At 39.8% G+C, this 19298-nt stretch overlaps 1 long non-coding RNA gene across 3 annotated transcripts; it reads right to left on the minus strand.

The window, feature by feature from the left end:
• Positions 1-503: 503 nt before the first annotated feature.
• Positions 504-17879, minus strand: LOC135971502 (uncharacterized). Of its 3 annotated transcripts, XR_010587765.2 has the most exons (5): positions 17148-17879; positions 15342-15733; positions 12648-12870; positions 2453-2498; positions 504-1463 (listed from the first exon to the last, which is right to left on the minus strand). It is a non-coding gene; the product is annotated as an uncharacterized lncRNA (long non-coding RNA). The 3 variants fall into 3 exon arrangements; XR_010587766.2 differs by lacking the exon at positions 15342-15733; XR_010587767.1 differs by lacking the exons at positions 15342-15733; positions 17148-17879 and adding an exon at positions 16781-17091.
• Between the last annotated feature and the right edge of the window lie 1419 nt (positions 17880-19298).

Here is a 19298-nt window from a genome sequence, read left to right on the forward strand (position 1 = left end):
CTGATGTTCATTCCAGCAAATCCTTCCAGACTTTGTAATTTTCTTTTAATATCAGGGGCTGCCTGAGCCACAAATGCCAAATCAACAGCACAGCTAATCTCGGGAGCCGCCAGGTCGAAAGGGGTGTAAGTTCAATAGGCCTCTTGGAGGCATTCTAAAAATGCTCCAGGTGACTCATCAGGCCCCTGGACAACTTCAGTTGTCTCAGACAAATTTATGGGTTTTCAAGCAGCTCCCTTGATACCCACAAGGAGATACCGGTGAAAATCATCTAAAGCTCTCTTCTCACCCAAGGAGTTTGGATTCCAATCAGGCCGGGTAGAGCGAAAAACCTCCTCAAGGAGGTCTTGGGCTTCCTCCTCTGGTCTACCGGCTGATGTAAGGAAATACTTTCTGGCTTCTCTTCATCAGGGGAACCGGCCCCCGATACTTCAACGTAGGTTCTTTTCTATTTTCCTTAAGTGTTGGCTGGTCTGAGAAATAAAGGGAAAGAGTACAAAAGAGAAATTTTAAAGCTGGGTGTCCAGGGGAGACATCACATGTTGGCAGGTTCTGTGATACCCCCCAAGCCACAAAACCAGCAAGTTTTTATTATGGATTTCAAAGGGAAGGGAGTGTACAAATAGGGTGTGGGTCACAGAGATCACATGCGTCACAAGGCAATAAAATATCACAAGGCAAATGGGGGCAGAGCGAGATCACAGGACCATGGTGAAATTAAAATTGCCAATGGTTTCATGTCCTACTGGGCATGATTGTCATTGATAACATCTTACCAGGAGACAGGGTTTGAGAGCAGACAACTGGCCTGACTAAAATTTACTAGGCAGGAATTTCCTCATCCTAACAGGCCTGGGGGCGCTACAGGAGACTGGGGCTTATTTCATCCCTTATCTACAACCGTAAAAGACAGACACTCCTAGAGTGGCCATTGTAGAGACCTCCTCCTAGGAATGCATTCTCTTTCTCAGGGCTGTGCCTCACTGAGAAAAAGAATTCAGTGATATTTCTCCTATTCACTTTTGTAAGAAGACAAATATGGCTCTGTTCTGCCCGGCTCTCAGGCAGTCAGACCTAATGGTTATCTCCCTTGTTCCCTGAACATCGCTGTTATCCTGTTCTTTTTTCAAGATGCCCAGATTTCATATTGTTTAAACATGCTTTACAATTTGTGCAGTTAACACAATCATCACAGGGTCCTGAGGTGACATACATCCTCAGCTTATGAAGATGACAGGATTAGGAGATTAAAGACAGGCATAGGAAATCACAAGAGTATTGACTGGGACAGTGATAAATGTCCATGAAATTTTCACAATTTATGTTCAGAGATTGCAGTAGACAGGTGTAAGAAATTATAAAAGTATTAATTTGGGGAACTAATAAATGTCCATGAAATCTTCACAATTTATGTTCTTCTGCCGCAGCTTCAGCCGGTCCCTCCTTTTGGGGTCCCTGATTTCCTGCAACAGAAGGCAAAGAGCCTGAGGTGAGGAAGAGCCTGCAGTGTTCCACTCCTTCCAGTTTGGGGCTAGAGCAAAGGGCAGAGTGTTGGTAAGTGGTGAGAGACAAGGCTGAGTAACTTGACAAGAATCACATTGACATGGGTGTTTTTTTTTTGTTTTTTTTTTTGTTTTTTTTTTGAGACAGAGTCTGGCTCTGTTGCCCAGGCTGGAGTGCAGTGGCCGGATCTCAGCTCACTGCAAGCTCCGCCTCCCGGGTTCACACCATTCTCCTGCCTCAGCCTCTGGAGTAGCTGGGACTACAGGCGCCCGCCACCTCGCCCGGCTAATTTTTTGTATTTTTTTTTAATAGAGATGGGGTTTCACCGTGTTAGCCAGGATGGTCTCGATCTCCTGACCTCGTGATCCGCCCGTCTCGGCCTCCCAAAGTGCTGGGATTACAGGCTTGAGCCACCGCGCCCGGCCGACATGGGTGTTTTTATTCCATGGTGAAAAATTTGGAACTTTTCCTGAGAACAAATGTAAGCCAATGAGACAGTAAATGACAGGAGATTTAAAATGTCACCTGTCAAGTGACTGCTTATAAATGGTTATTACTTGGCTAAGGATTTCTAAATGAGCCTGAGATCTGTTGGCTTTCAATCTCTACCAAAACCCTGAGAACTTGATGATGCCTTTGTTTTCTGAGAATTCCTTCACTGTGCTGGCTGACAGTTCCATGAGGATGGTAAAAGTGAAGAAAGTGTAGAACCAGTAAAAAAGAGATGCATAGACTTCTTGGAAGTTTTTTAAGCTATGGAACATGATGAATTAATGGTGCATAAGCTTACTCTTCACTGTGAAAGTTTTTTTCACATCTTTCATTAGATGTTTGTAAGAAAAAACATACTTAACATAGCATCTACTAACCTAGCAATGAAGAGGAATGGCATTTGCTATACACTTTATTTCTAAAATAAACCTAAATTTAATAAATTTTGGCAACGTACTTTTCTTTGTTTTTCTAATTATTTGTTCTGCGCAGTCTGGCTCCATCTAAAATAAATAAAAATAATAATAATGTTTAAGTTAAATGAGAGACATTATCATGAGAATAATATATCACTTACAAAATATGGCCGTTAGTATTTTTAGTGATTAGACATAACTTGAAGTTTGCTTAAACAGAAAAATAATTACATAAATAAAGTTAAATTTCTACTTATTTTAAGTTTAGATAATAGAGGATATACCTGTGTAATGCTGGTTAATCTGATAAAAATATAGTTAATATTGATCTATTGCATATACATAATTTTAGAAAGGTGGTGTTTTATTAGTACAAACGTTAAACAATGGCTGGGTGTGGTGACTCATGCCTGTAATCCCAGCACTTTGGGAGGCCAAGGTGGGCAGATCACAAGGTCAAGAGATTGAGACCATCCTGGCCAACATGGTGAAACTCTGATTCTACTAAAAATACAAAAATTAGCTGCTGTGGTGGTGCACGCCTGTAGTCCCAGCTACTCAGGAGGCTGAGGCAGGAGAATCACTTGAACCTGGGAGGCAGAGGTTGCAGTGAACCAAGATCGCACCACTGCACTCCAGCCTGATGAGAGTAAAACTCTGTCTCAAAAAAAAAAAAAAAGGTTAAACAATTAAAGTCATATTTTGCAATTTTGCAATGAATGCATTGCTTTGAAATTCTTAGCAAAACTCTACCCTTTATAAAAGTTCAGTCCTGAGGGGGCACCCAAGATGGCGAAATAGGAACAGCTCCAGCCTCAAACTCCCAGCGTGAGCAACACAGAAGATGGGTGATTTCTGCATTTTCAACTGAGGTACCGGGTTCAACTCACTGGGGCGTATCGGACAGTCGATGCTGGTCCACAGGTGCAGCCTGACCAGCGAGAGCTGAAGCAGGGCGAGGCATCGCCTCACCTGGGATGTGCAAGGGGGAAGGGAATTCCTTTTCCTAGCCAAGGGAAATTGAGACACACAACACCTGGAAAATCCCACCCTAATACTGCACTTTACCAAAGGTGTTAGCAAATGGCACACCAGGAGATTATATCCCACACCTGGCCCAGAGGGTTCCACGCCCATGAAGCCTCCCTCATTGCTAGCACAGCAGTCTTAGATCCAACTGCCAGGTGGCAGTGAGGCTGGGGAGGGGCGCCTGCCATTGCTGAGGCTTAAGTAGGTAAACAAAGCCTCCAGGAAGCTCGAATTGGGTGAAGCCCACCACAGCTCAAGGAGGCCTGCCTGCCTCTGTAGACTCCACCTCTGGGGACAGGGCATAGCTAAACAAAAAGCAGCAGAAACCTCTGCAGATGTAAAAGTCCCTGTCTGACAGCTTTGAAGAGAGTAGTGGTTCTCCCAGCATGGCGGTTGAGATCTGAGAATGGACAGACTGCCCGCTCAAGTGGGTCCCTGACCCCTGAGTAGCCTAACTGGGAGACATCCCCCACTAGGTGCAGACGGACACCTCACACCTCACACGGCTGGGTACACCCCTGAGACGAAGCTTCCAGAGCAAGAATCAGACAGCAACACTTGCTGTTCAGCAATATTCTATCTTCTGCAGCCTCTGCTACTGATACCCAGGCAAACAGGGTCTGGAGTGGACCTCAAGCAAACTCCAACAGACCTGCAGCTGAGGGTCTGACTGTTAGAAGGAAAACTAACTAACAGAAAGGACACCCACACCAAAACCCCATTAGTACGTCACCATCATCAAAGACCAAAGGCAGATAAAACCACAAAGATGGGGAAAAAGCAGTGCAGAAAAGCTGGAAATTCAAAAAATCAGAGCGCATCTCCCCCTTCAAAGGAACGCAGCTCATCGCCAGCAACGGATCAAAGCTGGATGGAGAATGACTTTGACGAGTTGAAAGAAGGCTTCAGTCGATCAAACTTCTCAGAGCTAAAGGAGGAACTACATAACCAGTGCAAAGAAACTAAAAACCTTGAAAAAAGAATGGATGAATGGATAACTAGAATAATCAACACAGAGAAGACCTTAAAAGCACTGATAGAGAGGAAAACCATAACACGAGAACTACGTGACAAATGCACAAGCTTCAGTAACTGACTCGATCAACTGGAAGAAAGAGTTTCAGTGATTTAAGATCAAATGAATGAAATGAAGCAAGAAGAGAAGTGTAGAGAAAAAAGAGTAAAAAGAAATGAACAAAGCCTCCAAGAAATATGGTATTATGTGAAAAGACCAAATCTACATCTGATTGGTGTACCTTAAAGTGAGGGGGAAAATGGAACCAAGTTGGAAAACACTCTTCAGGATATCATCCAGGAGAACTTCCCCAACCTAGTAAGGCAGGCCAACATTCAAATTCAGGAAATACAAAGAACGCCACAAAGATACTCCTCAAGAAGAGCAACTTCAAGACACATAATTGTCAGATTCACCAAAGTTGAAATGAAGGAAAAAATATTAAGGGCAGCCAGAGAGAAAGGTTGGGTTACCCACAAAGGGAAGCCCATCAGACTAACAGCAGATCGCTCAGCAGAAACTCTACAAGCCAGAAGAGAGTGGGGGCCAATATTCAACATTCTTAAAAGAATTTTCAACCCAGAATTTCATAGCCAGCCAAACTAAGTTTCATCAGTGAAGGAGAAATAAAATTCTTTACAGACAAGCAAATGCTTAGAGATTTTGTCACCACCAGGCCTGCCCTACAACAGATCTTGAAGGAAGCACTAAACATGGAAAGGAACAACAGGTACCAGCCATTGAAAAAACATGCCAATACGTAAAGACCATCGATGCTAGGAAGAAACTGCATCAACTAACGAGCAAAATAACCAGCTAATATCACAATGACAGGATCAAGTTCACGCATAACAATATTAACCTTAAATGTAAATGGACTAAATGGTCCAATTAAAAGACACAGACTGGCAAATTGGATAAAGAGTCAAGACCCATCAGTTTACTGTATTCAGGAGACCCATCTCACATGCAGAGAGACACGTAGGCTCAAAATAAAGGGATGGAGGAAGATCTACCACGCAAATGGAAAACAAAAAAAAGCAGGGATTGCAATCCTAGTCTCTAATAAAACAGACATTAAACCATCAAAGATAAAAAGAGACAAAGAAGGCCATTACCTAATGGTAAAGGGATCAATTCAACAGGAAGAGCTAACTATCCTAAATATATGTGCACCCAAAACAGGAGCACCCAGATTCATAAAGCAAGTCCTTAGAGGCTTACAAAGAGACTTAGACTCCCATACAATAATAATGGGAGACTTCAACACCCCACTGTCAACATTAGACAGATCAACGAGACAGAAAGTTAACAAGGATATCCAGGAATTGAACTCAGCTCTGCACCAAGCAGACCTAATAGACATCTACAGAACTCTCCACCCCAAATCAACAGAATATACATTCTTCTCAGCACCACACTGCACTTATTCGAAAATTGACCACATAGTTGGAAGTAAAGCACTCCTCCGCAAATGTAAAAGAACAGAAATTATAACAAACTGTCTCTCAGATCACAGTGCAATCAAACTAGAATTCAGGACTAAGAAAATCAATCAAAACCACTCAACTACATGGAAACTGAACAACCTGCTTCTGAATGACTACTGGGTACATAACAAAATGAAAGCAGAAATAAAGATGTTCTTTGAAACCAACGAGAACAAAGATACAACATACCAGAATCTCTGGGACACATTTAAAGCAGTGTGTAGAGGGAAATTTATAGCACTAAATGCCCACAAGAGAAAGCTAGATCTAAAATTGACACCCTAACATCACAATTAAAAGAACTAGAGAAGCAAGAGCAAACACACTCAAAAGCTAGCAGAAGGCAACAAATAACTAAGATCAGAGCAGAACTGAAGGAGATAGAGACACAAAAAACCCTTCAAAAAATCAATGAATCCAGGAGCTGGTTTTTTTGAAAAGATCAACAAAATTGATAGACCGCTAGCAAGACTAATAAAGAGAGAAGAATCAAATAGATGCAATAAAAAATGATAAAGGGGATACACCACCGACCCCACAGAAATACAAACTACCATCAGAGAATACTATAAACACCTCTACGCAAATAAACTAGAAAACCTAGAAGAAATGGATAATTTCCTGGACACTTACACTCTCCTAAGACTAAACCAGGAATAAGTTGAATCCCTAAATAGACCAATAGTAGGCTCTGAAATTGAGGCATTAATTAATAGCCTACCAACCAAAAAAAGTCCAGGACCAGAAGGATTCACAGCTGAATTCTACCGGAGGTACGAGGAGGAGCTGGTACCATTCCTTCTGAAACTATTCCAATCAATAGAAAAAGAGGGAATCCTCCCTAACTCATTTTACGAGGCCAACATCATCCTGATACCAAAGCCTGGCAGAGACACAACAAAAAAGAATTTTAGACCAATATCCCTGAAGAACATCGATGCAAAAATCCTCAATTAAATACTGGCAAACCGAATCCAGCAGCACATCAAAAAGCTTACCCACCATGATCAAGTGGGCTTCATCCCTGGGATGCAAGGCTGGTTCAACATATGCAAATCAATAAACGTAATCCAGCATATAAACAGAACCAAAGACAAAAACCACATGATTATCTCAATAGATGCAGAAAAGGCCTTTGACAAAATTCAACAGCCCTTCATGCTAAAAACTCTCAATGAATTCGGTATTGATGGAACGTATCTCAAAATAATAAGAGCTATTTATGACAAACCCACAGCCAATATCACACTGAATGGGCAAAAACTGGAAGCATTCCCTTTGAAAACTGGCACAAGACAAGGGATGCCCCCTCTCACTACTCCTATTCAACATAGTGTTGGAAGTTCTGGCTAGGGCAATCAGGCAAGAGAAAGAAATAAAGGGTATTCAGTTAGGAAAAGAAGTCAAATTGTCCCTGTTTGCAGATGGCATGATTGCATATTTAGAAAACCCCATTGTCTCAGCCCAAAATCTCCTTAAGCTGATAAGCAACTTCAGCAAAGTCTCAGGATACAAAATCAATGTGCAAAAATCACAAGCATTCTTATATACCAGTAACAGAGAGCCAAATCATGAAAGAACTCCCATTCATGATAGCTTCAAAGAGAATAAAATACCTAGGAATCCAACTTACAAGGGATGTGAAGGACCTCTTCAAGGAGAACTACAAACCACTGCTCGGTGAAATAAAAGAGGATACAAACAAATGGAAGAACATACCATGCTTATGGATAGCAAGAATCAATATTGTGAAAATGGCCATACTGCACAAAGTAATTTATAGATTCAATGCCATCCCCATTAAGCTACCAATGACTTTCTTCACAGAACTGGAAAAAAACTACTTTAAAGTTCATATGGAACCAAAAAGACCCCGCATTGCCAAGACAATCCTAAGCCAAAAGAACAAAGCTGGAGGCATCACGCTATCGGACTTCAAACTATACTACAAGGCTACAGTAACCAAAACAGCATGGTACTGGTACCAAAACAGAGATATAGACCAATGGAACAGAACAGAGCCCTCAGAAATAATACCACACATCTACAGCCATCTGATCTTTGACAAACCTGAGAAAAACAAGAAATGGGGAAAGGATTCCCTATTTAATAAATGGTGCTGGGAAAATTGGCTAGCCATAAGTAGAAAGCTGAAACTGGATCCTTTCCTTACTCTTTATACGAAAATTAATCCAAGATGGATTAGAGACTGAAATGTTAGACCTAAAACCATGAAAACCCTAGAAGAAAACCTAGGTAATACCATTCAGGACATAGGCATGGGCAAGGACTTCATGTCTAAAACACCAAAAGCAATGGCAACAAAAGCTAAAATTGACAAGTGGGATCTAATTAAACTAAAGAGCTTCTGCACAGCAAAAGAAACTACCATCAGAGTGAACAGGCAACCTACAGAATGGGAGAAAAATTTTGCATTCTACTCATCTGACAAAGGGCTAATATCCAGAACCTACAAAGAACTCAAACAAATTTACAAGAAAAAAAAACCCCATCAAAAAGTGGGCAAAGGATGTGAACAGACACTTCTCAAAAGAAGACATTCATACAGCCAAAAACAGACACATGAAAAAATGCTCATCATCACTCGCCATCAGAGAAATGAAAATCAAAACCACAATGAGATACCATCTCACACCCGTTAGAATGGCAATCATTAAAAAATGAGGAAACAACAGGTGCTGGAGAGGATGTGGAGAAATAGGAACACTTTTACATTGTTGGTGGGACTGTAAACTAGTTCAACCATTGTGGAAAACCGTGTGGCGATTCCTCAAGGATCCAGAACTGTAAATACCATTTGACCCAGCCATCCCGTTACTGGGTATATACCTAAAGGAGTATAAATCATGCTGCTATAAAGACACATGCACATGTATGTTTATTGCAGCACTATTCACAATAGCAAAGTGAATCAACCCAAATGCCCATCAGTGACAGACTGGATTAAGAAAATGTGGCACATATACACCATGGAATATTATGCAGCCATAAAAAAGGATGAGTTCGTGTCCTTTGTAAGGACATGGATGCAGCTGGAAACCATCATTCTTAGCAAACTATCGCAAGAACAGAAAACCAAACACCGCATGTTCTCACTCATAGGTGGGAATTGAACAATGAGATCACTTGGACACAGGAAGGGGAACATCACACACCAGGGCCTATTGTGGGGAGGGGACAGGGAGGAGAGATAGCATTAGGAGGTATACCTAATGTAAGTGACGAGTTAAGCACACCAACATGGCACATGTATACATATGTAACAAACCTGAACGTTGTGCACCTGTACCCTAGAACTTAAAGTATAATAAAAAAGTTCAATCCATTTTTTACTTCAATAAATTTTTTCTTGAAAAGAAATTTCTATTCTTTACTTACAGTAAACTTTTTTTTATAGTAAATTTTTTTTTCTAATTTGTATTCTAAATTAAGGTAGTAGCTGCACACGTTTCTTCCAAAGGTATATTGAGGGATGCTGAGGTTTGGAGTATGATTGAACCCATCACACAGGTAGTGAGCATAGGACCCAATAAGTATTTTTTTTTTTTTTTTTTTTTTGAGACAGAGTCTTGCTCTGTCGCCCAGGCTGGAGTGCAGTGGCCAGATCTCAGCTCATCACAAGCTCCGCCTCCCGGGTTTAGGCCATTCTCCTGCCTCAGCCTCCTGAGTAGCTGGGACTACAGGTGCCCACCACCTCGCCCAGCTAATTTTTTGTATTTTTTTGGTAGAGACGGGGTTTCACCGTGTTAGCCAGGATGGTCTCGATCTCCTGACCTCGTGATCCGCCCGTCTCGGCCTCCCAAAGTGCTGGGATTACAGGCTTGAGCCACCGCGCCCGGCCAATAAGTAGTTTTTCAACCCTGGCCCACTCTGTCCCTCCCTGTTCTTATTTCCCAGTGTCTATTGTTCCCATCTTCATGACAGTGTGCACCCAATGTGTAGCTCCCACATATGAGTGAAAACATGAGATATTTGGTTTCTGTTTCCACATTAGTTTGCTTATGATAGTGGATTCCAGCTGTATCCATGTTCCTGTAAAGGACATGATTTTGTTCTTTTTATTGCTGCATAGTATTCCATGGTATATGTAAAATTTTCCAGTCTACCTTGGGTTTTCAATCTACCTTGGATGCACTTAGATTGACTCCATGTCTTTACTATTTTGAATAGTGCTGCAATGAACATACATGTGCATGCGTCTTTTTGTTACAATGATTTATTTTCCTTTAGGTATACCCCTAGTATAGTAATGGGGTTGCTGCATCCAATTCTTAGTACTTAATTTCCAAACTGCTCTCCATAGTAGCTGAACTAATTTACATTTTCACCAATGGTGTTTCCATTTCTCCACAGCCTCCCCAACATTTTTTTTTTTTTGACTTTTTAACAAAAGTCGTTCTGACTGGTTTGAGATGGTATCTCATTGATGTTTTGTTTGGTATTTCTCTGATGATTAGCAATAGTAAGCATTTGTTAATGTTTGTTGGCCACTTATGTGTGTTCTTTTGAGAAGTGTTTGTTCATGTCCTTTGCCCATTTTTAATGGTGTTATTTTTTTTTTTGCTTGTTGATTTATTTAGGTCCCTTATAGATTTTGGATAATAGGACTTTGCTGTATGCATAATTTGTGAATATTTTCTTCCATTCTTTAGGCTGTCTGTTTAATCCCTTGATAGTTTCTCATGCTGTGCAGAAGCTCTTTAGCTTATTTAGATCACACTTGTCAATTTTTGTTATTCTTGCAATTGCTTTTGAGGACTTAGCTATAAATTGATTGACAAATGTGATGTCCAGAAGAGTATTTCACAGGTTTTATTCCAGGATTTTTATAGTCAGAGGATGTACTCTTATGTAAGAAAAGCAAAATGCTTTTTTCTTTTTCTGAGATGGAGTCTCCCTCTGTCCCCAAGGCTATAGTGCAGTGGTATGATCTTGGCTCACTGCAACCTCTGCCTCCCAGGTTGTAGTGATTCTCCTGCCTCAGCCTCCCCAGTAGCTGGAATTACACATGCCTGCCACCAAGCCTTGCTAATTTTTGTATTTTTAATAGAGACAGGTTTTCATCATGTTGGCCAGGCTGGTCTCAAACTCCTGACCTCAAGTGATCCGCCCACCCCGGCCTCCAAAAATGCTGGGATTACAGGCGTGAGCCACTGCGTCTGGCCAAGTACAAAGCTTTTAACATATAAATGGAAATGAATATTTTAGTGTTTTAATTCATAAAATGCACTTATTTTGGATTCTATTAAATAATAAACATTCATATATGGTTAAGTGTTTGGATGCCAGTCATTCATTTGTGATTATGGGTAGGAAGAGTTGAGATGGTGCAAAGAAACTTTTTTATTTTTTATTTTTGAGATGGAGTCTCACCCTGTCACCCAGGCTGGAGTGCAGTGGCACAATCTCGGCTCACTGCAGCCTCTGCCTCCTGGGTTCAAGCAGTTCTCTGTCTCAGCCTCCCTAGTAACTGGGATTACAGGCTCCTGCCACCATACCAGGCCAATTTTATTATTATTATTATTATTATTTATATTTTTAGTAGAGGCAAGGTTTCACCATCTTGGCTAGGCTGGTCTTTAACAACTGACCTCGTGATCCATCTGCCTTGGCCTCCCAAAGTGCTGGGATTACAGGTGTGAGCCACTGCGTCCGGCTGGTGCAAAGAAACTTTAAAAGTGGTATGGACTGGGAGCAGTGGCTCATGCCTGTAATGTCAGCACTTTGGGAGGCTGAGGTGGGAGGATCACAAGGTCAGGAGTTTGAGACCAGCCTGGCCAGTATGGTGAAACCCCGTCTCTACTAAAAATACAAAAATTAGCTGGGCATGGTGATGGGCGCCTCTAGCCTCAGCTACTTGGGAGGCTGAGTCAGAAGAATCGCTTGAACCTGGGAGGCGGAGGTTGCAGTGAGCCAAGATCACACCACTGCACTCCAGGCTGGGCGACAGAGTAAGACTCTGTCTCAAAAACAAAAACAAAACAAAACAGAACAAAAGAAGTGGTATGGGCCGGGCGTGGTGGCTCAAGCCTGTAATCCCAGCACTTTGGGAGGCCGAGACGGGCGGATCACAAGGTCAGGAGATCAAGACCATCCTGGCTAACACGGTGAAACCCCGTCTCTACTAAAAAATACAAAAAACTAGCTGGGCGAGGTGGCGGGTGCCTGTAGTCCCAGCTACTGGGGAGGCTGAGGCAGGAGAATGGCGTGAAGCCGGGAGGCGGAGCTTACAGTGAGCTGAGATCCGGCCACTGCACTCCAGCCTGGGCAACAGAGCAAGACTCCATCTCCAAAAAAAAAAAAAAAAAAAAAGAAGTGGTATGAACCAAAGCCAAATTACAATGAATTAGAGAGTAGACAAAAGCATCTCAAAGTATACCTTCAGTTATTAGGTGATAACATGAAATTTCTAAAACTTAAATGCAGCTTTTAAAGAAATTTTAATGTGTTAGTTTAGTCACATTTACTGAATAAAGTTAGCAAATGGGTATCTGTTGAAAATGAGAGCTCCAGGGAATTAAAAAATGTAAAGTTCCCATTTCCTTTCTGTGTTAACACAGCTAATTATGATCTTTACTTAACATGCATAAGTCAACAGAATAACTCAGTATTTCACCAAATTAAAAACAAGAATTATATTAGAGAAATGAAACGCAAAAGAGAAACTATAATATGACTAACCTCAGTTAAATAGTTCTTGCAGGTATTTGAAGTCTGTGGGTTTGAGGTAGGAATTCTTATGGGTGTTTGAGGAATGCATTTTCTGTTGAGTCCTATACTATTAAGATTTTCAACACAAGATGACTCTGGGTCTGGCCTCATAGGGAGAGTGCTGAGAAAAGATTTCACCTGCTCTTTCTCCATAAGGAGTTTGGTGCTGATCACTGCTATTTTCATATTTGATCTGTAAAGATAGCAAAGACAAATGCTTAGTATTTCACTTTTCCTTAAATAACTCTTAATGACTTGCATTTTTAAAAAAGTTGCCCTGAGAGTAAACCAAATTACCCACTAAACAGTGTGTTAACACCGAAGATGTGTGAGAGCATGCCTGTTGTAAGCAATTATAATTATAATAACCTACAACGTGATATAATCTTGCTCCAGTTTGAATAAATGGCTATCATTGGAAAGACAAAAAATAACAAATGCTGGGAAGTTTCAGAGAACACTAAACTCTTATATGCTATTGGTGAGAAGGTAAATTAATGCAGCCAGTATAGAAAACAACATGAGGTTTTCTCAAAAAACTAATGGAACTGCCGAGGGATCCAGCAACCCCACTACTGGGCATTCAGGCAACAGAAAAGAAAACAATAGATCAAAACAATATCTGTACTCGTATGTTTATTGTAGCACTATTCACAACAGCTAATGTATGGAATCAACCTACATATCCATCAACAAATTAATGAACAAAAAATTGTGGTACACATACACAATGGAATACTATTCACCATATAAAGGAATGAAATCTTGTTATCCGTGGCCATGTGGATCAGTCTGGAGGATGTTATGTTAAGTGCAGACACAGAAAAATAAATACTGCATATTCTCACTCATGTGTGGAAGCTAAAGAAAAATTGAGGTCTGGGCAACATGGCTGATGCCTGTAATTTTCTAGCACTTTGAAAGACCAAGGCAGGAGAATCACTTGAGGCCAAAAGTTCTAGAGCAGCCTGAGCAACATAGGGAGACATCTCTACAAAGTAAAAAATCAGACAGTTGCAATGGTGCATGCCCATAATCCTAGCTGCTGAGGTGGAGGTGGGAGGATCACATAAGCTCAAGAGTTTGAGGCTGCAGTGAGCTATGATCAAGCCACTGTCTCTAGTCTGGGTGACTACAGTTCCTGGAGCCCAGACTACACTAGCAAGACCTTGTCTCTTAACAAGAAGAAAAAAGCTCATAGAAGTAGGAAAGGGGAGGCTGGTTAATGGTTACAGAATTACAGTTAGATGAGAGGAATAGGTTCTGGTGTTCTGTGGCATTGTAGGGTGAATATGGTTAACTATGATTTATTGTATATTTTTAACAAGCTAGAAGATTTTGAATGTTCACAATGCAAAGAAATGAAAAATGGTTAAAGTAGTAAATATGCTAGTTAGCTTGATCATTACACGCTATATACATGAATCAAAATATCACTCTATAGCCCATAATTATGTATATACATGTTAATTAAAACAAAAGAGAAGCTATATTCATCCCATTAAAAAAATAGAATATGGGTCAACCTTACTGGCTTCCTTCTAATGAACAGAATTCAGTAAAAGGGATACCATGTAGCTGCTTCTATCTCAGGTTGCTTTCCCTTTGAACCCAGCCCCCAGATTGTGAGAGAGCTCAGGCCTCAAAGAGAGTCCAAGAGTGCCAGTGTCAGTGTTCATGCTGCCTGCCCCAACCAAGGTTCCAGGCAATGGCCAGCATCAACAGCAAACACGTGGGTGAGCAAAGCTTCAGACGATCCATTTCCCCAACTGATCAGCTGTTCCTAGGGAAGCTGAGAGGAGCAGACAAGCTGTCCTGGCAGAACTTTTTCCAAACCACAGGTTTATGAACAACATAAATATTTTTCTTTTAAGCCACAAACTCTGGGTAATGGTTAGAAAAATAAGTTTAAAAAAAACTTGTTTAAAAAAACAATTACCAGTTTTTAAATGTCATAATAAAAATTAAATGTAGTGGAATATCTTTAACTTCACCCTTTGTGTCTCAAAGGGGTCTGTGGCCAGCTTATACCTTACTTATTCTAAGATATGATGGGAACTCAGGCTTATAAGACACAGTTTATTTCTTTTTTTCTCCATTCAAACCTTTAGTCTCTTATCTAGTGCCTCCCTCTATAGTTTTATTTTCAGTAAATTTTGGAGGAACTTTTCCTAAAAATCCCTTCAGTTATGAACTCTGATAACAAGGTGTCTCCTTACAATTTCCCCTCAAGTTAGGAAATAAGACTGGAAAGCAAGAAGATATATGATTTGAAAAACAACTAGAAATACTTGGTTACATAACCAAAATCATTTACGTGATTTCAATTAATGAAAATTCTAAAAGAAGAAGCTTTGAGTATTTATTAAGCAATCTAGTATTCAACTTTCATTTTCCTTTTCTCGGTGAGGAAATAAGGAGAACATTATGGAATTATTTTTAATCTTCACAGAAGTAAGATAAACATAGTGTGCTTTGAGGGTTAAGAAATCATATGCAATTTCTTCTTTACCTTACTTCAAGCTTGTTTGTATGGAGAAGTTAAGACCATCCCATCTCTATGTTATACCACAATGCTCTCTATAACACATAACTTGGCTCTGAAATTTTGAAATTCAAAATACTAATCCACTATTTGTCTCTGATAAATTGCCTGAACATTACCTGATTTTTAAGTGCTGCACTCCTAAAACTTTAGGAGTGTCAGTGTCAGTGTTCATGCTGCCTGCCCCAACCAAGGTTCCAGCCAGTGGCAAGCATCAACATCAAACACGTGGGTGATGATTTTCTTGGAACGCACTAAACTGTTTATTCCAAGAATCTTCTACTGAGCTGGAAGGCAGAGCTGTGCATCTCTGTTTCAGTGAAAAAAGGTCAACACAGGGAACTGTGGTTTCTGAGAATGCAAGATCTACACCAATAATATAATTAGCCACAGTGCTACACAAGAAAACCAGCTACCAGATGGAAAGAGGATCTGCGAGCTGAAAGATGATGACTTCACTTGGTTTCCACTGAGGAAAGCTGGGAGCTCAGACTTCCTGAATGGTAAACATCTATGAAAGATTCTATGAATTATAATGAGTTAGTAAAACATAATGCACTATATAGTAGACTATGTCAGCACATTCAGGGACCAAAATTTACTGAAAATAAAACTATAGAGGGAGGCACTGGATAAGAGATTAAAGGTTTGAATGGAGAAATAAAAGAAATAAACTGTCTTATAAGCCAGACTTCCCATCATGTCTTAGAATAAGTAAGGTATAAGCTGGCCACAAACCCCTTTGAGACACAAAGGGTGAAGTTAAAGATATTCCACTACATTTAATTTTTATTACGACATTAAACAACTGGTAATATGCAACATGATTGGAAAAAACCTCTCATTAAATTTGATTTGGCCTGGTATAAGAATAGACATAAACAAACTAAGAATTGATAATCTAAAAATAAACCTGCACATTTACAATCAATTGATTTTATACGAGGCTAACAAAAGAACAAAATGGGAAAAGAATAGTCCTTTCAACAAATGGTGCTGGGACAACTGGGTATCCATATGCAAAAAATAAAGTTGGACTCTCACCAAATATCATATTTAAAAATAAACTCGAAATAAAACGATTAACTGTAACAGCTAAAACTATAAAACTCTGAGAAGAAAACATTAGCATAAATCTTTGTGACTGCATATGACTCCAAAAAAAAATGGATTCAATGGACTTCAAAATTGAAAACTCCTGTGCCTGAGAAGACAGTATCAAGAAGTGAAAAGGCAAGCCACTGAACAGAAAAAATATTTGAAAAGCATATATCTGATAAGGGACTTACATATATAGGATATATGAAGAACCCTTGCAATTCATAAATAACAAGATAAAATTTTTAAAATGGGCAAAGATTTTGAATACCTATTTCTACAAAGAAGACATAAAGATGAATAATAAGCACATTAATAGATGCTTAATACAATTAGTCATTAGGAAAATGTAAATCAAAACCACCTTGTGGTATCACTTCACGACACAGGATGAAATATTTGTTCAATAAAAAAGAGAAAGCAAGTGTTAGGAAAAATGTAAAGACATTAAAACTCTTACCCAATGCTGCTGGGGATGTAAAGTGGTGCAGTCACTTTGGAAAACAAACTGGCAACTCCTCAAAAGGTTAAGCATGAAGTTACCATATGACCCAGAAATTCCAGTCATAAGTATATACTCCAGAAAATAAAAACAAATGCAAACACAGAAATTCATACATAAACATTTACAGTGGCATTATTAATAAGAGTCAAAGAGTGGAAAGAACCCGAAGGTCCATAACCTTTGGGTGGGAAAGAACCCAAAAGTCCATTCATCTGATGAATGGATAAATAAAATGTTTGATGTATCCATACAATGGAGTATTACTCAGCAATAAGAAGAAATTAAGTACTGATACTGATAGAATCAGGAGACAGCAAAATACCTAGGCGGATTGGGAAGGGTCCCTGGAGAATCTCCAACCAGCCCCACAAGTGTCTACACCAGATGTTTTGTGCAGTTAAGGGAACCTGCACAGGGTCTTGCCTGGACATGCCAGCAGTGGAATGGAGGCCCACATGCACTGGGGGAATGGGGTGGAGCCACCAGGAATTCACACCTTATGCAGAAGAGGAACCTGGCCTCTTTAGCTCATGTGTGGTGGGTGGTCCTGGTATTCAGTTGTGAGGTGGAAACCTGTTTGCAGGACCTCTCTTTTTGCTGAGAGCTTTCCTTTCACTTAATAAATTTTGTCCTCCTCATCCTTCAATGTGTTCACGTGCCTAATTTTTTTCTGATCGGGAGACAAGAACCCGGACTTAGCTGAACTAAGGAGCAAAAACCCTGCTTTAATACCTGCTACAACACAGATGCAGCATGAAAAATTATGCTGAGTGAAATAAGCCAGTCACAGTAGACCACTTGCTTTTTATTTCAGGGGCTCATAGGAAAATCTATACAAAGAAGGTGGGTGGTTCCCTAGGGCTGAGGGAGGAAGGGGAAACCAGCAAAGATGGCTAAATGATGTGAGGTTTCTTTATAGGGTGATGAAAATGTTCTAAACTTGATTGTAATGATGATTGTGTAACTCTGAAAATAGTAAAAGTCAATGAATTGTATATTTTAAATGAATGAATTGCATGGCGTGTTAATTATTTCTCAATAAACCTGTTATGCCCCCAGATTTATTTGGTACTAGTGATCTGGAGACGTGTACTGCTTGGTTTCAGATCACTGGCCAGGGTTCAAGACATAAGAGAATAAAAAACCTGTCCTTTTTATATTTATATTTTTATATTTTATATTTATATAAATAAAAATAAAAATATATTTATATTAAATGTAAATATATAAATACTTATATATTTATATTTTATATTTATAGAAAAATATATTTTAAAACTATCCTTTTCATTAGTATCAAATCTGTAAAATTAAATGAAAAATCTTTCTTTCACTGCTTAAAGCACTGAGAGATTTATGTTGAGGAATAAGACCTTGTTTTCTTTTGCTCCAATTTATATCTAAAGGGTCTGAGAATCACACCCTTCAAACTATAAAATCTCATCAGATGGGTTTTATTAACTCTTATAATGTGGCTTACTTTCTAACCTGATTCTGGTACAACATCACAGATAGCAGAAGCTGAAGGAAATCAAAATACTTACCCCCAAATATATTTTTTGACATGTTTTGAAATGGCTGCTGCTGGGCCAAGAGATTTGAAATGGCCGTACAAAGCTGTCTTCTGTGGGGGAAATTGCATCTGTAAGAAGTCTTCATTAATGTAGCCCAATCTCTCCCCTTTTAGATCTTCCCAGATTTAGGGAAGATTACGAGCCTGATGCATTCAAAATCTGAAAAGATATATTTGCCCTCTGTTTTCTCTGAGGGCTGCCAGCTATGAGGCTTCATCTATATAATAAGAACCTTGGTCTCCATAACCACCTTATCTTAATTAAGGCCTCCCTTTCTACCTATTTCCAGTTTTAGACAACAGATTTTCTTTACCAATTGTCACCTAAAGAATCCCCAAAACCCGCCTATGACTTGTTAGCCCCTCCTTTTTGATGTCCCACTTTCAGGCTGAACCAATGTCTGCCTTCCTCATATTGATTTACGATTTTCCCTACAACTTCTGTCCGCTGGAAATGTACAAAACCAAACTGTAATGTGACTGTCTCATGAAACATTCTCAGGATGTCTTGAGACTGTGTAACCCAGGGCCACAGTCACCATATTGGCTCAGAATAAACCTTAAACATATTTTGGCAGAATTTGGGTTTTTCCATCATGAATATTTCCCAAAATTACATAATTTTTAATGCCAAAACTGATTTGAAATTACCTTATGTTGGAATATAAGTTATTCTATTATAAAGATACATGCATTTGTATGTTCTTTGCAGCACTATTCACAACAGCAAAGACATGGAATCAACCCAGATGTCGATCAATGACAGACAGGATAAAGAAAATGTGGTATATATACATCTTGGAATACCACGGAGCCATAAAAACGAATGAGATCTTGCTCTTTGCAGGGACATGGATGAACTTGAAGTTGTTATCCTCAGCAAGCTAACGCAAGAGCAAA

The sequence above is a fragment of the Macaca fascicularis genome, chromosome 6, assembly GCF_037993035.2.
Source record: "Macaca fascicularis isolate 582-1 chromosome 6, T2T-MFA8v1.1".
NCBI lineage: Eukaryota > Metazoa > Chordata > Mammalia > Primates > Cercopithecidae > Macaca > Macaca fascicularis.